Below are 25,199 nucleotides of genomic sequence, written 5' to 3' on the forward strand. Positions count from 1 at the left end.
ATGATGAGTCTCAATATCGGCTGCGACATTCGGATGGTATGGTCAGAATTTGGCATCAACAACATGAAAGCATGGATCCATCCTGCCTTGTATCAACGGTTCAGGCTGGTGGTGGTGGTGTAACGGTTTGGGGGGATATTTTCCTGGCACACTTTGAACCCATCAGTACCAATTTAGCATCGTGCCAACGCCACAGCCTACCTGAGTATTGGTCCATCCCTTTATGACCGCAGTGTACCCATTTTCTGATGGCTACTTCCAGCAGGATAACGCGATGTGTCATAAAGCCCGAATCATCTCAGAACGGTTTGTTGAACATGACAATGAGTTCACTGTCCTCAAATGGCCTCCACAGTCACCAGATGTCAAATCAATAGAACACCTTTGGGATATGGTGGAACGGGAGATTCACATCATGGATGTGTAGCCGACAAATCTGCAGCAACTGCGTGACGCCATCATGTCAATATGGACCAAATTCTCTGAGGAATGTTTCCAGGACCTTTTTAAATCAAGGATTAGTCATCTAGTCCTGCCTTTTGCTGCAAAGCGGACAGACAAACCTCAGTCCCATTGAAATCCGGTTTTTCCCTGTGTTGCGGAAATTATGACGTTTATGGGCCAGATCCGTGCGATGGTGGTATAGTGGTGAGCATAGCTGCCTTCCAAGCAGTTGACCCGGGTTCGATTCCCGGCCATCGCAACACTACTTTTGTGAAAAATCTGAATTTTCACAGTTCAATAGAGTTATTTCTCTTGAACTAGCAACTCTTAGAACTTCCTGTCTTCCTGTCTTCAGGATCGACCACGAAGGGGATGTAGCTCAGTGGTAGAGCGCATGCTTTGCATGTATGAGGCCCCGGGTTCAATCCCCGGCATCTCCATTATTTGTGTTAATATACCACATGAATTAAGGAAGAGTAATCAGCAACACTGCTTGTTCCATAAAGGATGAATTATGTTCACAGTTAGACAAACTCACAAGATGAATTGGACTTGCTGCTTGCTATTGAACATCAATGCCTTCAAAAAGCTTTAATGGTCATGAGGAGTATATATGGGACACATACATGCATTTACACTCACCGGCCACTTTATTAGGTAAAATAACTGCTCCAACTGCTCTTCGACGAAAATTTCTAACCAGCCAATCACATGGCAGCAAATCAATGCAATTAGGCACGTAGACATGGTCAAGAGAATCTCCTGTAGTTAAGACCAAGCATCAGAATGAGGAAGTACGGTGATTTAAGTGACTTTGAACGTGGCATGGTTGTTGGTAACAGACGGGCCGGTCTGAGTATTTCAGAACCTGCCAATCTACTGGGATTTTCACGCAAAAACCTCTCTGGGGTTCACAGAGAGTGGTCGGAAAAAGAGAAAATATCCAGTGGGCGCTAGTTCCTTGGGGGCAAATTCCTTGTGGATGCCAGAGGTCAGAAGAGAATGGCCAGACTGGTTGTAGCTGATAGAAAGGCAACAGTAACTCAAATAACCACTGGTTACAACCGAGGTATGCCGAAGAGCATCTCTGAATGCACAACACGTCGAACCTTGAGGTGGATGGGCCACAGCAGCAGAACCACACTGGGTACCACTCCTGTCAGCTAAGAACAGTACACGGAGGCTACAATTCACTCACTCAGGCTCGCCAAATTTGGACAACAGAAGTTTGGAAAAAGGTTGCCTGGTATGATGAGTCTCAATATCGGCTGCGACATTCGGATGGTATGGTCAGAATTTGGCATCAACAACATGAAAGCATGGATCCATCCTGCCTTGTATCAACGGTTCAGGCTGGTGGTGGTGGTGTAACGGTTTGGGGGGATATTTTCCTGGCACACTTTGAACCCATCAGTACCAATTTAGCATTGTGCCAACGCCACAGCCTACCTGAGTATTGGTCCATCCCTTTTTGACCGCAGTGTACCCATTTTCTGATGGCTACTTCCAGCAGGATAACGCGATGTGTCATAAAGCCCGAATCATCTCAGAACGGTTTGTTGAACATGACAATGAGTTCACTGTCCTCAAATGGCCTCCACAGTCACCAGATGTCAAATCAATAGAACACCTTTGGGATATGGTGGAACGGGAGATTCACATCATGGATGTGTAGCCGACAAATCTGCAGCAACTGCGTGACGCCATCATGTCAATATGGACCAAATTCTCTGAGGAATGTTTCCAGGACCTTTTTAAATCAAGGATTAGTCATCTAGTCCTGCCTTTTGCTGCAAAGCGGACAGACAAACCTCAGTCCCATTGAAATCCGGTTTTTCCCTTTGATGCGGAAATTATGACGTTTATGGGCCAGATCCGTGCGATGGTGGTATAGTGGTGAGCATAGCTGCCTTCCAAGCAGTTGACCCGGGTTCGATTCCCGGCCATCGCAGCACTACTTTTGTGAAAAATCTGAATTTTCACAGTTCAATAGAGTTATTTCTCTTGAACTAGCAACTCTTAGAACTTCCTGTCTTCCTGTCTTCAGAATCGACCATGAAGGGGATGTAGCTCAGTGGTAGAGCGCATGCTTTGCATGTATGAGGCCCCGGGTTCAATCCCCGGCATCTCCATTATTTGTGTTAATAAACCACATGAATTAAGGAAGAGTAATCAGCAACACTGCTTGTTCCATAAAGGATGAATTATGTTCACAGTTAGACAAACTCACAAGATGAATTGGACTTGCTGCTTGCTATTGAACATCAATGCCTTCAAAAAGCTTTAATGGTCATGAGGAGTATATATGGGACACATACATGCATTTACACTCACCGGCCACTTTATTAGGTAAAATAACTGCTCCAACTGCTCTTCGACGAAAATTTCTAACCAGCCAATCACATGGCAGCAAATCAATGCAATTAGGCACGTAGACATGGTCAAGAGAATCTCCTGTAGTTAAGACCAAGCATCAGAATGAGGAAGTACGGTGACTTTGAACGTGGCATGGTTGTTGGTAACAGACGGGCCGGTCTGAGTATTTCAGAACCTGCCAATCTACTGGGATTTTCACGCAAAAACCTCTCTGGGGTTCACAGAGAGTGGTCGGAAAAAGAGAAAATATCCAGTGGGCGCTAGTTCCTTGGGGGCAAATTCCTTGTGGATGCCAGAGGTCAGAAGAGAATGGCCAGACTGGTTGTAGCTGATAGAAAGGCAACAGTAACTCAAATAACCACTGGTTACAACCGAGGTATGCCGAAGAGCATCTCTGAATGCACAACACGTCGAACCTTGAGGTGGATGGGCCACAGCAGCAGAACCACACTGGGTACCACTCCTGTCAGCTAAGAACAGTACACGGAGGCTACAATTCACTCACTCAGGCTCGCCAAATTTGGACAACAGAAGTTTGGAAAAAGGTTGCCTGGTATGATGAGTCTCAATATCGGCTGCGACATTCGGATGGTATGGTCAGAATTTGGCATCAACAACATGAAAGCATGGATCCATCCTGCCTTGTATCAACGGTTCAGGCTGGTGGTGGTGGTGTAACGGTTTGGGGGGATATTTTCCTGGCACACTTTGAACCCATCAGTACCAATTTAGCATTGTGCCAACGCCACAGCCTACCTGAGTATTGGTCCATCCCTTTTTGACCGCAGTGTACCCATTTTCTGATGGCTACTTCCAGCAGGATAACGCGATGTGTCATAAAGCCCGAATCATCTCAGAACGGTTTGTTGAACATGACAATGAGTTCACTGTCCTCAAATGGCCTCCACAGTCACCAGATGTCAAATCAATAGAACACCTTTGGGATATGGTGGAACGGGAGATTCACATCATGGATGTGTAGCCGACAAATCTGCAGCAACTGCGTGACGCCATCATGTCAATATGGACCAAATTCTCTGAGGAATGTTTCCAGGACCTTTTTAAATCAAGGATTAGTCATCTAGTCCTGCCTTTTGCTGCAAAGCGGACAGACAAACCTCAGTCCCATTGAAATCCGGTTTTTCCCTTTGATGCGGAAATTATGACGTTTATGGTATAGTGGTGAGCATAGCTGCCTTCCAAGCAGTTGACCCGGGTTCGATTCCCGGCCATCGCAGCACTACTTTTGTGAAAAATCTGAATTTTCACAGTTCAATAGAGTTATTTCTCTTGAACTAGCAACTCTTAGAACTTCCTGTCTTCCTGTCTTCAGAATCGACCATGAAGGGGATGTAGCTCAGTGGTAGAGCGCATGCTTTGCATGTATGAGGCCCCGGGTTCAATCCCCGGCATCTCCATTATTTGTGTTAATAAACCACATGAATTAAGGAAGAGTAATCAGCAACACTGCTTGTTCCATAAAGGATGAATTATGTTCACAGTTAGACAAACTCACAAGATGAATTGGACTTGCTGCTTGCTATTGAACATCAATGCCTTCAAAAAGCTTTAATGGTCATGAGGAGTATATATGGGACACATACATGCATTTACACTCACCGGCCACTTTATTAGGTAAAATAACTGCTCCAACTGCTCTTCGACGAAAATTTCTAACCAGCCAATCACATGGCAGCAAATCAATGCAATTAGGCACGTAGACATGGTCAAGAGAATCTCCTGTAGTTAAGACCAAGCATCAGAATGAGGAAGTACGGTGACTTTGAACGTGGCATGGTTGTTGGTAACAGACGGGCCGGTCTGAGTATTTCAGAACCTGCCAATCTACTGGGATTTTCACGCAAAAACCTCTCTGGGGTTCACAGAGAGTGGTCGGAAAAAGAGAAAATATCCAGTGGGCGCTAGTTCCTTGGGGGCAAATTCCTTGTGGATGCCAGAGGTCAGAAGAGAATGGCCAGACTGGTTGTAGCTGATAGAAAGGCAACAGTAACTCAAATAACCACTGGTTACAACCGAGGTATGCCGAAGAGCATCTCTGAATGCACAACACGTCGAACCTTGAGGTGGATGGGCCACAGCAGCAGAACCACACTGGGTACCACTCCTGTCAGCTAAGAACAGTACACGGAGGCTACAATTCACTCACTCAGGCTCGCCAAATTTGGACAACAGAAGTTTGGAAAAAGGTTGCCTGGTATGATGAGTCTCAATATCGGCTGCGACATTCGGATGGTATGGTCAGAATTTGGCATCAACAACATGAAAGCATGGATCCATCCTGCCTTGTATCAACGGTTCAGGCTGGTGGTGGTGGTGTAACGGTTTGGGGGGATATTTTCCTGGCACACTTTGAACCCATCAGTACCAATTTAGCATTGTGCCAACGCCACAGCCTACCTGAGTATTGGTCCATCCCTTTTTGACCGCAGTGTACCCATTTTCTGATGGCTACTTCCAGCAGGATAACGCGATGTGTCATAAAGCCCGAATCATCTCAGAACGGTTTGTTGAACATGACAATGAGTTCACTGTCCTCAAATGGCCTCCACAGTCACCAGATGTCAAATCAATAGAACACCTTTGGGATATGGTGGAACGGGAGATTCACATCATGGATGTGTAGCCGACAAATCTGCAGCAACTGCGTGACGCCATCATGTCAATATGGACCAAATTCTCTGAGGAATGTTTCCAGGACCTTTTTAAATCAAGGATTAGTCATCTAGTCCTGCCTTTTGCTGCAAAGCGGACAGACAAACCTCAGTCCCATTGAAATCCGGTTTTTCCCTTTGATGCGGAAATTATGACGTTTATGGTATAGTGGTGAGCATAGCTGCCTTCCAAGCAGTTGACCCGGGTTCGATTCCCGGCCATCGCAGCACTACTTTTGTGAAAAATCTGAATTTTCACAGTTCAATAGAGTTATTTCTCTTGAACTAGCAACTCTTAGAACTTCCTGTCTTCCTGTCTTCAGAATCGACCACGAAGGGGATGTAGCTCAGTGGTAGAGCGCATGCTTTGCATGTATGAGGCCCCGGGTTCAATCCCCGGCATCTCCATTATTTGTGTTAATAAACCACATGAATTAAGGAAGAGTAATCAGCAACACTGCTTGTTCCATAAAGGATGAATTATGTTCACAGTTAGACAAACTCACAAGATGAATTGGACTTGCTGCTTGCTATTGAACATCAATGCCTTCAAAAAGCTTTAATGGTCATGAGGAGTATATATGGGACACATACATGCATTTACACTCACCGGCCACTTTATTAGGTAAAATAACTGCTCCAACTGCTCTTCGACGAAAATTTCTAACCAGCCAATCACATGGCAGCAAATCAATGCAATTAGGCACGTAGACATGGTCAAGAGAATCTCCTGTAGTTAAGACCAAGCATCAGAATGAGGAAGTACGGTGACTTTGAACGTGGCATGGTTGTTGGTAATAGACGGGCCGGTCTGAGTATTTCAGAACCTGCCAATCTACTGGGATTTTCACGCAAAAACCTCTCTGGGGTTCACAGAGAGTGGTCGGAAAAAGAGAAAATATCCAGTGGGCGCTAGTTCCTTGGGGGCAAATTCCTTGTGGATGCCAGAGGTCAGAAGAGAATGGCCAGACTGGTTGTAGCTGATAGAAAGGCAACAGTAACTCAAATAACCACTGGTTACAACCGAGGTATGCCGAAGAGCATCTCTGAATGCACAACACGTCGAACCTTGAGGTGGATGGGCCACAGCAGCAGAACCACACTGGGTACCACTCCTGTCAGCTAAGAACAGTACACGGAGGCTACAATTCACTCACTCAGGCTCGCCAAATTTGGACAACAGAAGTTTGGAAAAAGGTTGCCTGGTATGATGAGTCTCAATATCGGCTGCGACATTCGGATGGTATGGTCAGAATTTGGCATCAACAACATGAAAGCATGGATCCATCCTGCCTTGTATCAACGGTTCAGGCTGGTGGTGGTGGTGTAACGGTTTGGGGGGATATTTTCCTGGCACACTTTGAACCCATCAGTACCAATTTAGCATTGTGCCAACGCCACAGCCTACCTGAGTATTGGTCCATCCCTTTTTGACCGCAGTGTACCCATTTTCTGATGGCTACTTCCAGCAGGATAACGCGATGTGTCATAAAGCTCGAATCATCTCAGAACGGTTTGTTGAACATGACAATGAGTTCACTGTCCTCAAATGGCCTCCACAGTCACCAGATGTCAAATCAATAGAACACCTTTGGGATATGGTGGAACGGGAGATTCACATCATGGATGTGTAGCCGACAAATCTGCAGCAACTGCGTGACGCCATCATGTCAATATGGACCAAATTCTCTGAGGAATGTTTCCAGGACCTTTTTAAATCAAGGATTAGTCATCTAGTCCTGCCTTTTGCTGCAAAGCGGACAGACAAACCTCAGTCCCATTGAAATCCGGTTTTTCCCTTTGATGCGGAAATTATGACGTTTATGGGCCAGATCCGTGCGATGGTGGTATAGTGGTGAGCATAGCTGCCTTCCAAGCAGTTGACCCGGGTTCGATTCCCGGCCATCGCAGCACTACTTTTGTGAAAAATCTGAATTTTCACAGTTCAATAGAGTTATTTCTCTTGAACTAGCAACTCTTAGAACTTCCTGTCTTCCTGTCTTCAGAATCGACCATGAAGGGGATGTAGCTCAGTGGTAGAGCGCATGCTTTGCATGTATGAGGCCCCGGGTTCAATCCCCGGCATCTCCATTATTTGTGTTAATAAACCACATGAATTAAGGAAGAGTAATCAGCAACACTGCTTGTTCCATAAAGGATGAATTATGTTCACAGTTAGACAAACTCACAAGATGAATTGGACTTGCTGCTTGCTATTGAACATCAATGCCTTCAAAAAGCTTTAATGGTCATGAGGAGTATATATGGGACACATACATGCATTTACACTCACCGGCCACTTTATTAGGTAAAATAACTGCTCCAACTGCTCTTCGACGAAAATTTCTAACCAGCCAATCACATGGCAGCAAATCAATGCAATAAGGCACATAGACATGGTCAAGAGAATCTCCTGTAGTTAAGACCAAGCATCAGAATGAGGAAGTACGGTGATTTAAGTGACTTTGAACGTGGCATGGTTGTTGGTAACAGACGGGCCGGTCTGAGTATTTCAGAACCTGCCAATCTACTGGGATTTTCACGCAAAAACCTCTCTGGGGTTCACAGAGAGTGGTCGGAAAAAGAGAAAATATCCAGTGGGCGCTAGTTCCTTGGGGGCAAATTCCTTGTGGATGCCAGAGGTCAGAAGAGAATGGCCAAACTGGTTGTAGCTGATAGAAAGGCAACAGTAACTCAAATAACCACTGGTTACAACCGAGGTATGCCGAAGAGCATCTCTGAATGCACAACACGTCGAACCTTGAGGTGGATGGGCCACAGCAGCAGAACCACACTGGGTACCACTCCTGTCAGCTAAGAACAGTACACGGAGGCTACAATTCACTCACTCAGGCTCGCCAAATTTGGACAACAGAAGTTTGGAAAAAGGTTGCCTGGTATGATGAGTCTCAATATCGGCTGCGACATTCGGATGGTATGGTCAGAATTTGGCATCAACAACATGAAAGCATGGATCCATCCTGCCTTGTATCAACGGTTCAGGCTGGTGGTGGTGGTGTAACGGTTTGGGGGGATATTTTCCTGGCACACTTTGAACCCATCAGTACCAATTTAGCATCGTGCCAACGCCACAGCCTACCTGAGTATTGGTCCATCCCTTTATGACCGCAGTGTACCCATTTTCTGATGGCTACTTCCAGCAGGATAACGCGATGTGTCATAAAGCCCGAATCATCTCAGAACGGTTTGTTGAACATGACAATGAGTTCACTGTCCTCAAATGGCCTCCACAGTCACCAGATGTCAAATCAATAGAACACCTTTGGGATATGGTGGAACGGGAGATTCACATCATGGATGTGTAGCCGACAAATCTGCAGCAACTGCGTGACGCCATCATGTCAATATGGACCAAATTCTCTGAGGAATGTTTCCAGGACCTTTTTAAATCAAGGATTAGTCATCTAGTCCTGCCTTTTGCTGCAAAGCGGACAGACAAACCTCAGTCCCATTGAAATCCGGTTTTTCCCTGTGTTGCGGAAATTATGACGTTTATGGGCCAGATCCGTGCGATGGTGGTATAGTGGTGAGCATAGCTGCCTTCCAAGCAGTTGACCCGGGTTCGATTCCCGGCCATCGCAACACTACTTTTGTGAAAAATCTGAATTTTCACAGTTCAATAGAGTTATTTCTCTTGAACTAGCAACTCTTAGAACTTCCTGTCTTCCTGTCTTCAGGATCGACCACGAAGGGGATGTAGCTCAGTGGTAGAGCGCATGCTTTGCATGTATGAGGCCCCGGGTTCAATCCCCGGCATCTCCATTATTTGTGTTAATATACCACATGAATTAAGGAAGAGTAATCAGCAACACTGCTTGTTCCATAAAGGATGAATTATGTTCACAGTTAGACAAACTCACAAGATGAATTGGACTTGCTGCTTGCTATTGAACATCAATGCCTTCAAAAAGCTTTAATGGTCATGAGGAGTATATATGGGACACATACATGCATTTACACTCACCGGCCACTTTATTAGGTAAAATAACTGCTCCAACTGCTCTTCGACGAAAATTTCTAACCAGCCAATCACATGGCAGCAAATCAATGCAATTAGGCACGTAGACATGGTCAAGAGAATCTCCTGTAGTTAAGACCAAGCATCAGAATGAGGAAGTACGGTGACTTTGAACGTGGCATGGTTGTTGGTAACAGACGGGCCGGTCTGAGTATTTCAGAACCTGCCAATCTACTGGGATTTTCACGCAAAAACCTCTCTGGGGTTCACAGAGAGTGGTCGGAAAAAGAGAAAATATCCAGTGGGCGCTAGTTCCTTGGGGGCAAATTCCTTGTGGATGCCAGAGGTCAGAAGAGAATGGCCAGACTGGTTGTAGCTGATAGAAAGGCAACAGTAACTCAAATAACCACTGGTTACAACCGAGGTATGCCGAAGAGCATCTCTGAATGCACAACACGTCGAACCTTGAGGTGGATGGGCCACAGCAGCAGAACCACACTGGGTACCACTCCTGTCAGCTAAGAACAGTACACGGAGGCTACAATTCACTCACTCAGGCTCGCCAAATTTGGACAACAGAAGTTTGGAAAAAGGTTGCCTGGTATGATGAGTCTCAATATCGGCTGCGACATTCGGATGGTATGGTCAGAATTTGGCATCAACAACATGAAAGCATGGATCCATCCTGCCTTGTATCAACGGTTCAGGCTGGTGGTGGTGGTGTAACGGTTTGGGGGGATATTTTCCTGGCACACTTTGAACCCATCAGTACCAATTTAGCATTGTGCCAACGCCACAGCCTACCTGAGTATTGGTCCATCCCTTTTTGACCGCAGTGTACCCATTTTCTGATGGCTACTTCCAGCAGGATAACGCGATGTGTCATAAAGCCCGAATCATCTCAGAACGGTTTGTTGAACATGACAATGAGTTCACTGTCCTCAAATGGCCTCCACAGTCACCAGATGTCAAATCAATAGAACACCTTTGGGATATGGTGGAACGGGAGATTCACATCATGGATGTGTAGCCGACAAATCTGCAGCAACTGCGTGACGCCATCATGTCAATATGGACCAAATTCTCTGAGGAATGTTTCCAGGACCTTTTTAAATCAAGGATTAGTCATCTAGTCCTGCCTTTTGCTGCAAAGCGGACAGACAAACCTCAGTCCCATTGAAATCCGGTTTTTCCCTTTGATGCGGAAATTATGACGTTTATGGGCCAGATCCGTGCGATGGTGGTATAGTGGTGAGCATAGCTGCCTTCCAAGCAGTTGACCCGGGTTCGATTCCCGGCCATCGCAGCACTACTTTTGTGAAAAATCTGAATTTTCACAGTTCAATAGAGTTATTTCTCTTGAACTAGCAACTCTTAGAACTTCCTGTCTTCCTGTCTTCAGAATCGACCATGAAGGGGATGTAGCTCAGTGGTAGAGCGCATGCTTTGCATGTATGAGGCCCCGGGTTCAATCCCCGGCATCTCCATTATTTGTGTTAATAAACCACATGAATTAAGGAAGAGTAATCAGCAACACTGCTTGTTCCATAAAGGATGAATTATGTTCACAGTTAGACAAACTCACAAGATGAATTGGACTTGCTGCTTGCTATTGAACATCAATGCCTTCAAAAAGCTTTAATGGTCATGAGGAGTATATATGGGACACATACATGCATTTACACTCACCGGCCACTTTATTAGGTAAAATAACTGCTCCAACTGCTCTTCGACGAAAATTTCTAACCAGCCAATCACATGGCAGCAAATCAATGCAATAAGGCACATAGACATGGTCAAGAGAATCTCCTGTAGTTAAGACCAAGCATCAGAATGAGGAAGTACGGTGATTTAAGTGACTTTGAACGTGGCATGGTTGTTGGTAACAGACGGGCCGGTCTGAGTATTTCAGAACCTGCCAATCTACTGGGATTTTCACGCAAAAACCTCTCTGGGGTTCACAGAGAGTGGTCGGAAAAAGAGAAAATATCCAGTGGGCGCTAGTTCCTTGGGGGCAAATTCCTTGTGGATGCCAGAGGTCAGAAGAGAATGGCCAAACTGGTTGTAGCTGATAGAAAGGCAACAGTAACTCAAATAACCACTGGTTACAACCGAGGTATGCCGAAGAGCATCTCTGAATGCACAACACGTCGAACCTTGAGGTGGATGGGCCACAGCAGCAGAACCACACTGGGTACCACTCCTGTCAGCTAAGAACAGTACACGGAGGCTACAATTCACTCACTCAGGCTCGCCAAATTTGGACAACAGAAGTTTGGAAAAAGGTTGCCTGGTATGATGAGTCTCAATATCGGCTGCGACATTCGGATGGTATGGTCAGAATTTGGCATCAACAACATGAAAGCATGGATCCATCCTGCCTTGTATCAACGGTTCAGGCTGGTGGTGGTGGTGTAACGGTTTGGGGGGATATTTTCCTGGCACACTTTGAACCCATCAGTACCAATTTAGCATCGTGCCAACGCCACAGCCTACCTGAGTATTGGTCCATCCCTTTATGACCGCAGTGTACCCATTTTCTGATGGCTACTTCCAGCAGGATAACGCGATGTGTCATAAAGCCCGAATCATCTCAGAACGGTTTGTTGAACATGACAATGAGTTCACTGTCCTCAAATGGCCTCCACAGTCACCAGATGTCAAATCAATAGAACACCTTTGGGATATGGTGGAACGGGAGATTCACATCATGGATGTGTAGCCGACAAATCTGCAGCAACTGCGTGACGCCATCATGTCAATATGGACCAAATTCTCTGAGGAATGTTTCCAGGACCTTTTTAAATCAAGGATTAGTCATCTAGTCCTGCCTTTTGCTGCAAAGCGGACAGACAAACCTCAGTCCCATTGAAATCCGGTTTTTCCCTGTGTTGCGGAAATTATGACGTTTATGGGCCAGATCCGTGCGATGGTGGTATAGTGGTGAGCATAGCTGCCTTCCAAGCAGTTGACCCGGGTTCGATTCCCGGCCATCGCAACACTACTTTTGTGAAAAATCTGAATTTTCACAGTTCAATAGAGTTATTTCTCTTGAACTAGCAACTCTTAGAACTTCCTGTCTTCCTGTCTTCAGGATCGACCACGAAGGGGATGTAGCTCAGTGGTAGAGCGCATGCTTTGCATGTATGAGGCCCCGGGTTCAATCCCCGGCATCTCCATTATTTGTGTTAATATACCACATGAATTAAGGAAGAGTAATCAGCAACACTGCTTGTTCCATAAAGGATGAATTATGTTCACAGTTAGACAAACTCACAAGATGAATTGGACTTGCTGCTTGCTATTGAACATCAATGCCTTCAAAAAGCTTTAATGGTCATGAGGAGTATATATGGGACACATACATGCATTTACACTCACCGGCCACTTTATTAGGTAAAATAACTGCTCCAACTGCTCTTCGACGAAAATTTCTAACCAGCCAATCACATGGCAGCAAATCAATGCAATTAGGCACGTAGACATGGTCAAGAGAATCTCCTGTAGTTAAGACCAAGCATCAGAATGAGGAAGTACGGTGACTTTGAACGTGGCATGGTTGTTGGTAACAGACGGGCCGGTCTGAGTATTTCAGAACCTGCCAATCTACTGGGATTTTCACGCAAAAACCTCTCTGGGGTTCACAGAGAGTGGTCGGAAAAAGAGAAAATATCCAGTGGGCGCTAGTTCCTTGGGGGCAAATTCCTTGTGGATGCCAGAGGTCAGAAGAGAATGGCCAGACTGGTTGTAGCTGATAGAAAGGCAACAGTAACTCAAATAACCACTGGTTACAACCGAGGTATGCCGAAGAGCATCTCTGAATGCACAACACGTCGAACCTTGAGGTGGATGGGCCACAGCAGCAGAACCACACTGGGTACCACTCCTGTCAGCTAAGAACAGTACACGGAGGCTACAATTCACTCACTCAGGCTCGCCAAATTTGGACAACAGAAGTTTGGAAAAAGGTTGCCTGGTATGATGAGTCTCAATATCGGCTGCGACATTCGGATGGTATGGTCAGAATTTGGCATCAACAACATGAAAGCATGGATCCATCCTGCCTTGTATCAACGGTTCAGGCTGGTGGTGGTGGTGTAACGGTTTGGGGGGATATTTTCCTGGCACACTTTGAACCCATCAGTACCAATTTAGCATCGTGCCAACGCCACAGCCTACCTGAGTATTGGTCCATCCCTTTATGACCGCAGTGTACCCATTTTCTGATGGCTACTTCCAGCAGGATAACGCGATGTGTCATAAAGCCCGAATCATCTCAGAACGGTTTGTTGAACATGACAATGAGTTCACTGTCCTCAAATGGCCTCCACAGTCACCAGATGTCAAATCAATAGAACACCTTTGGGATATGGTGGAACGGGAGATTCACATCATGGATGTGTAGCCGACAAATCTGCAGCAACTGCGTGACGCCATCATGTCAATATGGACCAAATTCTCTGAGGAATGTTTCCAGGACCTTTTTAAATCAAGGATTAGTCATCTAGTCCTGCCTTTTGCTGCAAAGCGGACAGACAAACCTCAGTCCCATTGAAATCCGGTTTTTCCCTGTGTTGCGGAAATTATGACGTTTATGGGCCAGATCCGTGCGATGGTGGTATAGTGGTGAGCATAGCTGCCTTCCAAGCAGTTGACCCGGGTTCGATTCCCGGCCATCGCAACACTACTTTTGTGAAAAATCTGAATTTTCACAGTTCAATAGAGTTATTTCTCTTGAACTAGCAACTCTTAGAACTTCCTGTCTTCCTGTCTTCAGGATCGACCACGAAGGGGATGTAGCTCAGTGGTAGAGCGCATGCTTTGCATGTATGAGGCCCCGGGTTCAATCCCCGGCATCTCCATTATTTGTGTTAATATACCACATGAATTAAGGAAGAGTAATCAGCAACACTGCTTGTTCCATAAAGGATGAATTATGTTCACAGTTAGACAAACTCACAAGATGAATTGGACTTGCTGCTTGCTATTGAACATCAATGCCTTCAAAAAGCTTTAATGGTCATGAGGAGTATATATGGGACACATACATGCATTTACACTCACCGGCCACTTTATTAGGTAAAATAACTGCTCCAACTGCTCTTCGACGAAAATTTCTAACCAGCCAATCACATGGCAGCAAATCAATGCAATTAGGCACGTAGACATGGTCAAGAGAATCTCCTGTAGTTAAGACCAAGCATCAGAATGAGGAAGTACGGTGATTTAAGTGACTTTGAACGTGGCATGGTTGTTGGTAACAGACGGGCCGGTCTGAGTATTTCAGAACCTGCCAATCTACTGGGATTTTCACGCAAAAACCTCTCTGGGGTTCACAGAGAGTGGTCGGAAAAAGAGAAAATATCCAGTGGGCGCTAGTTCCTTGGGGGCAAATTCCTTGTGGATGCCAGAGGTCAGAAGAGAATGGCCAGACTGGTTGTAGCTGATAGAAAGGCAACAGTAACTCAAATAACCACTGGTTACAACCGAGGTATGCCGAAGAGCATCTCTGAATGCACAACACGTCGAACCTTGAGGTGGATGGGCCACAGCAGCAGAACCACACTGGGTACCACTCCTGTCAGCTAAGAACAGTACACGGAGGCTACAATTCACTCACTCAGGCTCGCCAAATTTGGACAACAGAAGTTTGGAAAAAGGTTGCCTGGTATGATGAGTCTCAATATCGGCTGCGACATTCGGATGGTATGGTCAGAATTTGGCATCAACAACATGAAAGCATGGATCCATCCTGCCTTGTATCAACGGTTCAGGCTGGTGGTGGTGGTGTAACGGTTTGGGGGGATATTTTCCTGGCACACTTTGAACCCATCAGTACCAATTTAGCATCGTGCCAACGCCACAGCCTACCTGAGTATTGGTCCATCCCTTTATGACCGCAGTGTACCCATTTTCTGATGGCTACTTCCAGCAGGATAACGCGATGTGTCATAAAGCCCGAATCATCTCAGAACGGTTTGTTGAACATGACAATGAGTTCACTGTCCTCAAATGGCCTCCACAGTCACCAGATGTCAAATCAATAGAACACCTTTGGGATATGGTGGAACGGGAGATTCACATCATGGATGTGTAGCCGACAAATCTGCAGCAACTGCGTGACGCCATCATGTCAATATGGACCAAATTCTCTGAGGAATGTTTCCAGGACCTTTTTAAATCAAGGATTAGTCATCTAGTCCTGCCTTTTGCTGCAAAGCGGACAGACAAACCTCAGTCCCATTGAAATCCGGTTTTTCCCTGTGTTGCGGAAATTATGACGTTTATGGGCCAGATCCGTGCGATGGTGGTATAGTGGTGAGCATAGCTGCCTTCCAAGCAGTTGACCCGGGTTCGATTCCCGGCCATCGCAACACTACTTTTGTGAAAAATCTGAATTTTCACAGTTCAATAGAGTTATTTCTCTTGAACTAGCAACTCTTAGAACTTCCTGTCTTCCTGTCTTCAGGATCGACCACGAAGGGGATGTAGCTCAGTGGTAGAGCGCATGCTTTGCATGTATGAGGCCCCGGGTTCAATCCCCGGCATCTCCATTATTTGTGTTAATATACCACATGAATTAAGGAAGAGTAATCAGCAACACTGCTTGTTCCATAAAGGATGAATTATGTTCACAGTTAGACAAACTCACAAGATGAATTGGACTTGCTGCTTGCTATTGAACATCAATGCCTTCAAAAAGCTTTAATGGTCATGAGGAGTATATATGGGACACATACATGCATTTACACTCACCGGCCACTTTATTAGGTAAAATAACTGCTCCAACTGCTCTTCGACGAAAATTTCTAACCAGCCAATCACATGGCAGCAAATCAATGCAATTAGGCACGTAGACATGGTCAAGAGAATCTCCTGTAGTTAAGACCAAGCATCAGAATGAGGAAGTACGGTGATTTAAGTGACTTTGAACGTGGCATGGTTGTTGGTAACAGACGGGCCGGTCTGAGTATTTCAGAACCTGCCAATCTACTGGGATTTTCACGCAAAAACCTCTCTGGGGTTCACAGAGAGTGGTCGGAAAAAGAGAAAATATCCAGTGGGCGCTAGTTCCTTGGGGGCAAATTCCTTGTGGATGCCAGAGGTCAGAAGAGAATGGCCAGACTGGTTGTAGCTGATAGAAAGGCAACAGTAACTCAAATAACCACTGGTTACAACCGAGGTATGCCGAAGAGCATCTCTGAATGCACAACACGTCGAACCTTGAGGTGGATGGGCCACAGCAGCAGAACCACACTGGGTACCACTCCTGTCAGCTAAGAACAGTACACGGAGGCTACAATTCACTCACTCAGGCTCGCCAAATTTGGACAACAGAAGTTTGGAAAAAGGTTGCCTGGTATGATGAGTCTCAATATCGGCTGCGACATTCGGATGGTATGGTCAGAATTTGGCATCAACAACATGAAAGCATGGATCCATCCTGCCTTGTATCAACGGTTCAGGCTGGTGGTGGTGGTGTAACGGTTTGGGGGGATATTTTCCTGGCACACTTTGAACCCATCAGTACCAATTTAGCATTGTGCCAACGCCACAGCCTACCTGAGTATTGGTCCATCCCTTTTTGACCGCAGTGTACCCATTTTCTGATGGCTACTTCCAGCAGGATAACGCGATGTGTCATAAAGCCCGAATCATCTCAGAACGGTTTGTTGAACATGACAATGAGTTCACTGTCCTCAAATGGCCTCCACAGTCACCAGATGTCAAATCAATAGAACACCTTTGGGATATGGTGGAACGGGAGATTCACATCATGGATGTGTAGCCGACAAATCTGCAGCAACTGCGTGACGCCATCATGTCAATATGGACCAAATTCTCTGAGGAATGTTTCCAGGACCTTTTTAAATCAAGGATTAGTCATCTAGTCCTGCCTTTTGCTGCAAAGCGGACAGACAAACCTCAGTCCCATTGAAATCCGGTTTTTCCCTTTGATGCGGAAATTATGACGTTTATGGGCCAGATCCGTGCGATGGTGGTATAGTGGTGAGCATAGCTGCCTTCCAAGCAGTTGACCCGGGTTCGATTCCCGGCCATCGCAGCACTACTTTTGTGAAAAATCTGAATTTTCACAGTTCAATAGAGTTATTTCTCTTGAACTAGCAACTCTTAGAACTTCCTGTCTTCCTGTCTTCAGAATCGACCATGAAGGGGATGTAGCTCAGTGGTAGAGCGCATGCTTTGCATGTATGAGGCCCCGGGTTCAATCCCCGGCATCTCCATTATTTGTGTTAATAAACCACATGAATTAAGGAAGAGTAATCAGCAACACTGCTTGTTCCATAAAGGATGAATTATGTTCACAGTTAGACAAACTCACAAGATGAATTGGACTTGCTGCTTGCTATTGAACATCAATGCCTTCAAAAAGCTTTAATGGTCATGAGGAGTATATATGGGACACATACATGCATTTACACTCACCGGCCACTTTATTAGGTAAAATAACTGCTCCAACTGCTCTTCGACGAAAATTTCTAACCAGCCAATCACATGGCAGCAAATCAATGCAATTAGGCACGTAGACATGGTCAAGAGAATCTCCTGTAGTTAAGACCAAGCATCAGAATGAGGAAGTACGGTGATTTAAGTGACTTTGAACGTGGCATGGTTGTTGGTAACAGACGGGCCGGTCTGAGTATTTCAGAACCTGCCAATCTACTGGGATTTTCACGCAAAAACCTCTCTGGGGTTCACAGAGAGTGGTCGGAAAAAGAGAAAATATCCAGTGGGCGCTAGTTCCTTGGGGGCAAATTCCTTGTGGATGCCAGAGGTCAGAAGAGAATGGCCAGACTGGTTGTAGCTGATAGAAAGGCAACAGTAACTCAAATAACCACTGGTTACAACCGAGGTATGCCGAAGAGCATCTCTGAATGCACAACACGTCGAACCTTGAGGTGGATGGGCCACAGCAGCAGAACCACACTGGGTACCACTCCTGTCAGCTAAGAACAGTACACGGAGGCTACAATTCACTCACTCAGGCTCGCCAAATTTGGACAACAGAAGTTTGGAAAAAGGTTGCCTGGTATGATGAGTCTCAATATCGGCTGCGACATTCGGATGGTATGGTCAGAATTTGGCATCAACAACATGAAAGCATGGATCCATCCTGCCTTGTATCAACGGTTCAGGCTGGTGGTGGTGGTGTAACGGTTTGGGGGGATATTTTCCTGGCACACTTTGAACCCATCAGTACCAATTTAGCATCGTGCCAACGCCACAGCCTACCTGAGTATTGGTCCATCCCTTTATGACCGCAGTGTACCCATTTTCTGATGGCTACTTCCAGCAGGATAACGCGATGTGTCATAAAGCCCGAATCATCTCAGAACGGTTTGTTGAACATGACAATGAGTTCACTGTCCTCAAATGGCCTCCACAGTCACCAGATGTCAAATCAATAGAACACCTTTGGGATATGGTGGAACGGGAGATTCACATCATGGATGTGTAGCCGACAAATCTGCAGCAACTGCGTGACGCCATCATGTCAATATGGACCAAATTCTCTGAGGAATGTTTCCAGGACCTTTTTAAATCAAGGATTAGTCATCTAGTCCTGCCTTTTGCTGCAAAGCGGACAGACAAACCTCAGTCCCATTGAAATCCGGTTTTTCCCTGTGTTGCGGAAATTATGACGTTTATGGGCCAGATCCGTGCGATGGTGGTATAGTGGTGAGCATAGCTGCCTTCCAAGCAGTTGACCCGGGTTCGATTCCCGGCCATCGCAGCACTACTTTTGTGAAAAATCTGAATTTTCACAGTTCAATAGAGTTATTTCTCTTGAACTAGCAACTCTTAGAACTTCCTGTCTTCCTGTCTTCAGAGTCGACCACGAAGGGGATGTAGCTCAGTGGTAGAGCGCATGCTTTGCATGTATGAGGCCCCGGGTTCAGTCCCCGGCATCTCCATTATTTGTGTTAATAAACCACATGAATTAAGGAAGAGTAATCAGCAACACTGCTTGTTCCATAAAGGATGAATTATGTTCACAGTTAGACAAACTCACAACATGAATTGGACTTGCTGTTTGCTATTGAACATCAATGCCTTCAAAAAGCTTTAATGGTCATGAGGAGTATATATGGGACACATACATGCATTTACACTCACCGGCCACTTTATTAGGTAAAATAACTGCAAAAACCTCTCTGGGGTTCACAGAGAGTGGTCGGAAAAAGAGAAAATATCCAGTGGGCGCTAGTTCCTTGGGGGCAAATTCCTTGTGGATGCCAGAGGTCAGAAGAGAATGGCCAGACTGGTTGTAGCTGATAGAAAGGCAACAGTAACTCAAATAACCACTGGTTACAACCGAGGTATGCCGAAGAGCATCTCTGAATGCACAACACGTCGAACCTTGAGGTGGATGGGCCACAGCAGCAGAACCACACTGGGTACCACTCCTGTCAGCTAAGAACAGTACACGGAGGCTACAATTCACTCACTCAGGCTCGCCAAATTTGGACAACAGAAGTTTGGAAAAAGGTTGCCTGGTATGATGAGTCTCAATATCGGCTGCGACATTCGGATGGTATGGTCAGAATTTGGCATCAACAACATGAAAGCATGGATCCATCCTGCCTTGTATCAACGGTTCAGGCTGGTGGTGGTGGTGTAACGGTTTGGGGGGATATTTTCCTGGCACACTTTGAACCCATCAGTACCAATTTAGCATCGTGCCAACGCCACAGCCTACCTGAGTATTGGTCCATCCCTTTATGACCGCAGTGTACCCATTTTCTGATGGCTACTTCCAGCAGGATAACGCGATGTGTCATAAAGCCCGAATCATCTCAGAACGGTTTGTTGAACATGACAATGAGTTCACTGTCCTCAAATGGCCTCCACAGTCACCAGATGTCAAATCAATAGAACACCTTTGGGATATGGTGGAACGGGAGATTCACATCATGGATGTGTAGCCGACAAATCTGCAGCAACTGCGTGACGCCATCATGTCAATATGGACCAAATTCTCTGAGGAATGTTTCCAGGACCTTTTTAAATCAAGGATTAGTCATCTAGTCCTGCCTTTTGCTGCAAAGCGGACAGACAAACCTCAGTCCCATTGAAATCCGGTTTTTCCCTGTGTTGCGGAAATTATGACGTTTATGGGCCAGATCCGTGCGATGGTGGTATAGTGGTGAGCATAGCTGCCTTCCAAGCAGTTGACCCGGGTTCGATTCCCGGCCATCGCAGCACTACTTTTGTGAAAAATCTGAATTTTCACAGTTCAATAGAGTTATTTCTCTTGAACTAGCAACTCTTAGAACTTCCTGTCTTCCTGTCTTCAGAATCGACCACGAAGGGGATGTAGCTCAGTGGTAGAGCGCATGCTTTGCATGTATGAGGCCCCGGGTTCAATCCCCGGCATCTCCATTATTTGTGTTAATAAACCACATGAATTAAGGAAGAGTAATCAGCAACACTGCTTGTTCCATAAAGGATGAATTATGTTCACAGTTAGACAAACTCACAAGATGAATTGGACTTGCTGCTTGCTATTGAACATCAATGCCTTCAAAAAGCTTTAATGGTCATGAGGAGTATATATGGGACACATACATGCATTTACACTCACCGGCCACTTTATTAGGTAAAATAACTGCTCCAACTGCTCTTCGACGAAAATTTCTAACCAGCCAATCACATGGCAGCAAATCAATGCAATTAGGCACGTAGACATGGTCAAGAGAATCTCCTGTAGTTAAGACCAAGCATCAGAATGAGGAAGTACGGTGATTTAAGTGACTTTGAACGTGGCATGGTTGTTGGTAACAGACGGGCCGGTCTGAGTATTTCAGAACCTGCCAATCTACTGGGATTTTCACGCAAAAACCTCTCTGGGGTTCACAGAGAGTGGTCGGAAAAAGAGAAAATATCCAGTGGGCGCTAGTTCCTTGGGGGCAAATTCCTTGTGGATGCCAGAGGTCAGAAGAGAATGGCCAGACTGGTTGTAGCTGATAGAAAGGCAACAGTAACTCAAATAACCACTGGTTACAACCGAGGTATGCCGAAGAGCATCTCTGAATGCACAACACGTCGAACCTTGAGGTGGATGGGCCACAGCAGCAGAACCACACTGGGTACCACTCCTGTCAGCTAAGAACAGTACACGGAGGCTACAATTCACTCACTCAGGCTCGCCAAATTTGGACAACAGAAGTTTGGAAAAAGGTTGCCTGGTATGATGAGTCTCAATATCGGCTGCGACATTCGGATGGTATGGTCAGAATTTGGCATCAACAACATGAAAGCATGGATCCATCCTGCCTTGTATCAACGGTTCAGGCTGGTGGTGGTGGTGTAACGGTTTGGGGGGATATTTTCCTGGCACACTTTGAACCCATCAGTACCAATTTAGCATTGTGCCAACGCCACAGCCTACCTGAGTATTGGTCCATCCCTTTTTGACCGCAGTGTACCCATTTTCTGATGGCTACTTCCAGCAGGATAACGCGATGTGTCATAAAGCCCGAATCATCTCAGAACGGTTTGTTGAACATGACAATGAGTTCACTGTCCTCAAATGGCCTCCACAGTCACCAGATGTCAAATCAATAGAACACCTTTGGGATATGGTGGAACGGGAGATTCACATCATGGATGTGTAGCCGACAAATCTGCAGCAACTGCGTGACGCCATCATGTCAATATGGACCAAATTCTCTGAGGAATGTTTCCAGGACCTTTTTAAATCAAGGATTAGTCATCTAGTCCTGCCTTTTGCTGCAAAGCGGACAGACAAACCTCAGTCCCATTGAAATCCGGTTTTTCCCTTTGATGCGGAAATTATGACGTTTATGGGCCAGATCCGTGCGATGGTGGTATAGTGGTGAGCATAGCTGCCTTCCAAGCAGTTGACCCGGGTTCGATTCCCGGCCATCGCAGCACTACTTTTGTGAAAAATCTGAATTTTCACAGTTCAATAGAGTTATTTCTCTTGAACTAGCAACTCTTAGAACTTCCTGTCTTCCTGTCTTCAGAATCGACCACGAAGGGGATGTAGCTCAGTGGTAGAGCGCATGCTTTGCATGTATGAGGCCCCGGGTTCAATCCCCGGCATCTCCATTATTTGTGTTAATAAACCACATGAATTAAGGAAGAGTAATCAGCAACACTGCTTGTTCCATAAAGGATGAATTATGTTCACAGTTAGACAAACTCACAAGATGAATTGGACTTGCTGCTTGCTATTGAACATCAATGCCTTCAAAAAGCTTTAATGGTCATGAGGAGTATATATGGGACACATACATGCATTTACACTCACCGGCCACTTTATTAGGTAAAATAACTGCTCCAACTGCTCTTCGACGAAAATTTCTAACCAGCCAATCACATGGCAGCAAATCAATGCAATTAGGCACGTAGACATGGTCAAGAGAATCTCCTGTAGTTAAGACCAAGCATCAGAATGAGGAAGTACGGTGATTTAAGTGACTTTGAACGTGGCATGGTTGTTGGTAACAGACGGGCCGGTCTGAGTATTTCAGAACCTGCCAATCTACTGGGATTTTCACGCAAAAACCTCTCTGGGGTTCACAGAGAGTGGTCGGAAAAAGAGAAAATATCCAGTGGGCGCTAGTTCCTTGGGGGCAAATTCCTTGTGGATGCCAGAGGTCAGAAGAGAATGGCCAGACTGGTTGTAGCTGATAGAAAGGCAACAGTAACTCAAATAACCACTGGTTACAACCGAGGTATGCCGAAGAGCATCTCTGAATGCACAACACGTCGAACCTTGAGGTGGATGGGCCACAGCAGCAGAACCACACTGGGTACCACTCCTGTCAGCTAAGAACAGTACACGGAGGCTACAATTCACTCACTCAGGCTCGCCAAATTTGGACAACAGAAGTTTGGAAAAAGGTTGCCTGGTATGATGAGTCTCAATATCGGCTGCGACATTCGGATGGTATGGTCAGAATTTGGCATCAACAACATGAAAGCATGGATCCATCCTGCCTTGTATCAACGGTTCAGGCTGGTGGTGGTGGTGTAACGGTTTGGGGGGATATTTTCCTGGCACACTTTGAACCCATCAGTACCAATTTAGCATCGTGCCAACGCCACAGCCTACCTGAGTATTGGTCCATCCCTTTATGACCGCAGTGTACCCATTTTCTGATGGCTACTTCCAGCAGGATAACGCGATGTGTCATAAAGCCCGAATCATCTCAGAACGGTTTGTTGAACATGACAATGAGTTCACTGTCCTCAAATGGCCTCCACAGTCACCAGATGTCAAATCAATAGAACACCTTTGGGATATGGTGGAACGGGAGATTCACATCATGGATGTGTAGCCGACAAATCTGCAGCAACTGCGTGACGCCATCATGTCAATATGGACCAAATTCTCTGAGGAATGTTTCCAGGACCTTTTTAAATCAAGGATTAGTCATCTAGTCCTGCCTTTTGCTGCAAAGCGGACAGACAAACCTCAGTCCCATTGAAATCCGGTTTTTCCCTGTGTTGCGGAAATTATGACGTTTATGGGCCAGATCCGTGCGATGGTGGTATAGTGGTGAGCATAGCTGCCTTCCAAGCAGTTGACCCGGGTTCGATTCCCGGCCATCGCAGCACTACTTTTGTGAAAAATCTGAATTTTCACAGTTCAATAGAGTTATTTCTCTTGAACTAGCAACTCTTAGAACTTCCTGTCTTCCTGTCTTCAGAGTCGACCACGAAGGGGATGTAGCTCAGTGGTAGAGCGCATGCTTTGCATGTATGAGGCCCCGGGTTCAGTCCCCGGCATCTCCATTATTTGTGTTAATAAACCACATGAATTAAGGAAGAGTAATCAGCAACACTGCTTGTTCCATAAAGGATGAATTATGTTCACAGTTAGACAAACTCACAACATGAATTGGACTTGCTGTTTGCTATTGAACATCAATGCCTTCAAAAAGCTTTAATGGTCATGAGGAGTATATATGGGACACATACATGCATTTACACTCACCGGCCACTTTATTAGGTAAAATAACTGCAAAAACCTCTCTGGGGTTCACAGAGAGTGGTCGGAAAAAGAGAAAATATCCAGTGGGCGCTAGTTCCTTGGGGGCAAATTCCTTGTGGATGCCAGAGGTCAGAAGAGAATGGCCAGACTGGTTGTAGCTGATAGAAAGGCAACAGTAACTCAAATAACCACTGGTTACAACCGAGGTATGCCGAAGAGCATCTCTGAATGCACAACACGTCGAACCTTGAGGTGGATGGGCCACAGCAGCAGAACCACACTGGGTACCACTCCTGTCAGCTAAGAACAGTACACGGAGGCTACAATTCACTCACTCAGGCTCGCCAAATTTGGACAACAGAAGTTTGGAAAAAGGTTGCCTGGTATGATGAGTCTCAATATCGGCTGCGACATTCGGATGGTATGGTCAGAATTTGGCATCAACAACATGAAAGCATGGATCCATCCTGCCTTGTATCAACGGTTCAGGCTGGTGGTGGTGGTGTAACGGTTTGGGGGGATATTTTCCTGGCACACTTTGAACCCATCAGTACCAATTTAGCATCGTGCCAACGCCACAGCCTACCTGAGTATTGGTCCATCCCTTTATGACCGCAGTGTACCCATTTTCTGATGGCTACTTCCAGCAGGATAACGCGATGTGTCATAAAGCCCGAATCATCTCAGAACGGTTTGTTGAACATGACAATGAGTTCACTGTCCTCAAATGGCCTCCACA

The 25,199-nt window shown here is 45.8% G+C and overlaps 28 non-coding genes across 28 annotated transcripts; all 28 read left to right on the forward strand.

The window, feature by feature from the left end:
- Nucleotides 1–631: 631 nt before the first annotated feature.
- On the forward strand, nt 632–703 carry trnag-ucc (transfer RNA glycine (anticodon UCC)). The gene has a single exon. It is a non-coding gene; the product is annotated as a tRNA-Gly (tRNA).
- A 109-nt stretch (nt 704–812) lies between these two features.
- On the forward strand, nt 813–884 carry trnaa-ugc (transfer RNA alanine (anticodon UGC)). The gene has a single exon. It is a non-coding gene; the product is annotated as a tRNA-Ala (tRNA).
- Nucleotides 885–2,323: 1,439 nt separating this feature from the next.
- On the forward strand, nt 2,324–2,395 carry trnag-ucc (transfer RNA glycine (anticodon UCC)). The gene has a single exon. It is a non-coding gene; the product is annotated as a tRNA-Gly (tRNA).
- A 109-nt stretch (nt 2,396–2,504) lies between these two features.
- On the forward strand, nt 2,505–2,576 carry trnaa-ugc (transfer RNA alanine (anticodon UGC)). Its single transcript has one exon. It is a non-coding gene; the product is annotated as a tRNA-Ala (tRNA).
- A 1,590-nt stretch (nt 2,577–4,166) lies between these two features.
- Nucleotides 4,167–4,238, forward strand: trnaa-ugc (transfer RNA alanine (anticodon UGC)). Its single transcript has one exon. It is a non-coding gene; the product is annotated as a tRNA-Ala (tRNA).
- Nucleotides 4,239–5,828: 1,590 nt separating this feature from the next.
- On the forward strand, nt 5,829–5,900 carry trnaa-ugc (transfer RNA alanine (anticodon UGC)). The gene has a single exon. It is a non-coding gene; the product is annotated as a tRNA-Ala (tRNA).
- A 1,430-nt stretch (nt 5,901–7,330) lies between these two features.
- trnag-ucc (transfer RNA glycine (anticodon UCC)) lies at nt 7,331–7,402 on the forward strand. Its single transcript has one exon. It is a non-coding gene; the product is annotated as a tRNA-Gly (tRNA).
- Nucleotides 7,403–7,511: 109 nt separating this feature from the next.
- On the forward strand, nt 7,512–7,583 carry trnaa-ugc (transfer RNA alanine (anticodon UGC)). Its single transcript has one exon. It is a non-coding gene; the product is annotated as a tRNA-Ala (tRNA).
- A 1,439-nt stretch (nt 7,584–9,022) lies between these two features.
- On the forward strand, nt 9,023–9,094 carry trnag-ucc (transfer RNA glycine (anticodon UCC)). The gene has a single exon. It is a non-coding gene; the product is annotated as a tRNA-Gly (tRNA).
- A 109-nt stretch (nt 9,095–9,203) lies between these two features.
- Nucleotides 9,204–9,275, forward strand: trnaa-ugc (transfer RNA alanine (anticodon UGC)). Its single transcript has one exon. It is a non-coding gene; the product is annotated as a tRNA-Ala (tRNA).
- A 1,430-nt stretch (nt 9,276–10,705) lies between these two features.
- Nucleotides 10,706–10,777, forward strand: trnag-ucc (transfer RNA glycine (anticodon UCC)). Its single transcript has one exon. It is a non-coding gene; the product is annotated as a tRNA-Gly (tRNA).
- A 109-nt stretch (nt 10,778–10,886) lies between these two features.
- On the forward strand, nt 10,887–10,958 carry trnaa-ugc (transfer RNA alanine (anticodon UGC)). Its single transcript has one exon. It is a non-coding gene; the product is annotated as a tRNA-Ala (tRNA).
- A 1,439-nt stretch (nt 10,959–12,397) lies between these two features.
- On the forward strand, nt 12,398–12,469 carry trnag-ucc (transfer RNA glycine (anticodon UCC)). Its single transcript has one exon. It is a non-coding gene; the product is annotated as a tRNA-Gly (tRNA).
- Nucleotides 12,470–12,578: 109 nt separating this feature from the next.
- Nucleotides 12,579–12,650, forward strand: trnaa-ugc (transfer RNA alanine (anticodon UGC)). The gene has a single exon. It is a non-coding gene; the product is annotated as a tRNA-Ala (tRNA).
- A 1,430-nt stretch (nt 12,651–14,080) lies between these two features.
- trnag-ucc (transfer RNA glycine (anticodon UCC)) lies at nt 14,081–14,152 on the forward strand. The gene has a single exon. It is a non-coding gene; the product is annotated as a tRNA-Gly (tRNA).
- A 109-nt stretch (nt 14,153–14,261) lies between these two features.
- On the forward strand, nt 14,262–14,333 carry trnaa-ugc (transfer RNA alanine (anticodon UGC)). The gene has a single exon. It is a non-coding gene; the product is annotated as a tRNA-Ala (tRNA).
- A 1,439-nt stretch (nt 14,334–15,772) lies between these two features.
- trnag-ucc (transfer RNA glycine (anticodon UCC)) lies at nt 15,773–15,844 on the forward strand. Its single transcript has one exon. It is a non-coding gene; the product is annotated as a tRNA-Gly (tRNA).
- A 109-nt stretch (nt 15,845–15,953) lies between these two features.
- Nucleotides 15,954–16,025, forward strand: trnaa-ugc (transfer RNA alanine (anticodon UGC)). Its single transcript has one exon. It is a non-coding gene; the product is annotated as a tRNA-Ala (tRNA).
- Nucleotides 16,026–17,464: 1,439 nt separating this feature from the next.
- Nucleotides 17,465–17,536, forward strand: trnag-ucc (transfer RNA glycine (anticodon UCC)). The gene has a single exon. It is a non-coding gene; the product is annotated as a tRNA-Gly (tRNA).
- A 109-nt stretch (nt 17,537–17,645) lies between these two features.
- trnaa-ugc (transfer RNA alanine (anticodon UGC)) lies at nt 17,646–17,717 on the forward strand. Its single transcript has one exon. It is a non-coding gene; the product is annotated as a tRNA-Ala (tRNA).
- Nucleotides 17,718–19,156: 1,439 nt separating this feature from the next.
- trnag-ucc (transfer RNA glycine (anticodon UCC)) lies at nt 19,157–19,228 on the forward strand. The gene has a single exon. It is a non-coding gene; the product is annotated as a tRNA-Gly (tRNA).
- Nucleotides 19,229–19,337: 109 nt separating this feature from the next.
- trnaa-ugc (transfer RNA alanine (anticodon UGC)) lies at nt 19,338–19,409 on the forward strand. The gene has a single exon. It is a non-coding gene; the product is annotated as a tRNA-Ala (tRNA).
- Nucleotides 19,410–20,624: 1,215 nt separating this feature from the next.
- trnag-ucc (transfer RNA glycine (anticodon UCC)) lies at nt 20,625–20,696 on the forward strand. Its single transcript has one exon. It is a non-coding gene; the product is annotated as a tRNA-Gly (tRNA).
- Nucleotides 20,697–20,805: 109 nt separating this feature from the next.
- Nucleotides 20,806–20,877, forward strand: trnaa-ugc (transfer RNA alanine (anticodon UGC)). The gene has a single exon. It is a non-coding gene; the product is annotated as a tRNA-Ala (tRNA).
- Nucleotides 20,878–22,316: 1,439 nt separating this feature from the next.
- Nucleotides 22,317–22,388, forward strand: trnag-ucc (transfer RNA glycine (anticodon UCC)). The gene has a single exon. It is a non-coding gene; the product is annotated as a tRNA-Gly (tRNA).
- Nucleotides 22,389–22,497: 109 nt separating this feature from the next.
- Nucleotides 22,498–22,569, forward strand: trnaa-ugc (transfer RNA alanine (anticodon UGC)). Its single transcript has one exon. It is a non-coding gene; the product is annotated as a tRNA-Ala (tRNA).
- Nucleotides 22,570–24,008: 1,439 nt separating this feature from the next.
- Nucleotides 24,009–24,080, forward strand: trnag-ucc (transfer RNA glycine (anticodon UCC)). Its single transcript has one exon. It is a non-coding gene; the product is annotated as a tRNA-Gly (tRNA).
- Nucleotides 24,081–24,189: 109 nt separating this feature from the next.
- Nucleotides 24,190–24,261, forward strand: trnaa-ugc (transfer RNA alanine (anticodon UGC)). The gene has a single exon. It is a non-coding gene; the product is annotated as a tRNA-Ala (tRNA).
- Nucleotides 24,262–25,199: the final 938 nt, after the last annotated feature.

Source organism: Cololabis saira, chromosome 11, assembly GCF_033807715.1.
Source record: "Cololabis saira isolate AMF1-May2022 chromosome 11, fColSai1.1, whole genome shotgun sequence".
In the NCBI taxonomy this organism is placed as follows: domain Eukaryota; kingdom Metazoa; phylum Chordata; class Actinopteri; order Beloniformes; family Belonidae; genus Cololabis; species Cololabis saira.